This window comes from Asparagus officinalis, chromosome 1 (genome assembly GCF_001876935.1).
Source record: "Asparagus officinalis chromosome 1, Aspof.V1, whole genome shotgun sequence".
Lineage (NCBI taxonomy): Eukaryota > Viridiplantae > Streptophyta > Magnoliopsida > Asparagales > Asparagaceae > Asparagus > Asparagus officinalis.
The window spans coordinates 65,821,730-65,823,510 of NC_033794.1; positions in this window are offsets into that span (position 1 = coordinate 65,821,730).

The following is a 1,781-nucleotide window of genomic DNA, read 5'->3' on the forward strand; positions in this document are numbered from 1 at the left end:
GCTGAGGGTTTGCCAAAAACCCTAAAGTCTACACCTAACATGCATCGCCGTTTAGTCTTTTCACGTGAGAAAGATGAAGTCTACGCATTCAATATCGTAGTACTAAAAGAGTTAACTCTTTTAGCATAACGTTACGTGCGGAATGGAATTAAACAATTCGCACGCTAGCCCGACTCAAACGGTAGTCGGTAAAGGCTCATCAAACCCGTTGATGGTTGAGGGTTTGCAAAAAATTCTATATATGCGAAAGTCACTGACGCATCAACTTCATTAGTTGGTCTCGTGACTTGAGCATCCAACAACCTTAGGAAGAGATCCATAACTGTAGATGAATCAGCTTTAACAGTTGGTCCTGCAGTCCCAACATTTAGGACCGCCATGCTCCAATGCTTAAGAGTTTAAACTGTGTAAACTCCAGCAAACATACGAGTATAAACCATGTTAACAACGGTCAATGCGTTACATCAAAGGTTAACGCCGGTCAACGCGTTACAGTAAAGGATCGAGGCCGGTCAACATAGATGATTTCGCCAAAATAAAGCTAAGGAAAATTCCGGATTAAAGGATGATTCTGAGAAGTTCAATTACGATTTAGATATGAACTTCCGACAAAGATGATTAGTTCAAAATCAACTCAATGACACGAGCCAAGTTCAGAAACCTACACACTAATTTTAGTTCAAAACTTTAACAACGGTCAGACGATAAACGTAACACCGGAAGAACTTTATCTATTCGACAATATACTGAATAGACTGAATGCTGAAGAAGTTAAGAATTAAAGCAGTTCATAGGTCCCTCTACGAGATTAAGTAAAGGGCCTATCTTATCCAAAGCATTCTAGACTCCTCTATAAAAGAATAAGTCAGAAATACTTTAGAGGGGGTATCTGTAGGCGTCTAAAAATACCTATAGGTGTCCACAAACAGCTCGAGATAGAGAGAAGATGATAAATATTGTTATCCGAATCAAAGAGGATTATCTGACGCCGACGAGTGCATGAAGCGAAACGGTGAACCGACTGGCCTGTGCACTCATCGGCCACCTCCAAGTGGCTCATGCACTCGTGAAGGCAGCTCTAATGGTCCCGGTTGCTCACCGGCCACCACCAAAGTGGCCGCGCAATGCTTATCGCCAACAATCGACGAACCAAGTGGCTCGTGCACTCACCGACCACCTCCAAGTGGCCCGTGCACTCGTCAGCTAGCTCCAAGTGGCCCGCATGCTCACTGGCCATCACTAAATGGCCCGCACTCTCATCGGCCACCAAATTGGCAAACCAAGTGACCCGTTCACTCACCGGCCAACTCCATGTGGCCCGTGCACTCGTCAGCCAGCTTCAAGTGGCCCGCGTGCTTACTTAACACCACAAGTGCCCGCACCGCTAATCGGCCACTAAATCGGCGAACCAACTAACCCGTGTACTCACCGGCCACCTCCAAGTGGCCCGTGCACGGCCGTCCAGCCAGCTCCAAGTGATCGCGTATGCTCAACCGGCCACCACCAAGTTGCCCGCACGCTCATCGGCCACTAATCGACGAACCAAGTGACGCGTGCACTCACGCGGCCGCTTCCAAGTGGCCCGTGCGCTCGTCAGTCAGTTCCAAGTGGCCCGTGTGCTCACCGGCCACCACCAAGTAGCCCGCATGCTCATCGGCCACCAAAACAACGTACAAGTCAACGAAACAATGAAATACGCGTAACGACGGAATAATTCAGAACCCAAAAAACTGAGAAAGCCTCTGGTAGCCGAGTCGCGTCAAAACGACTCGGCCGGGCCA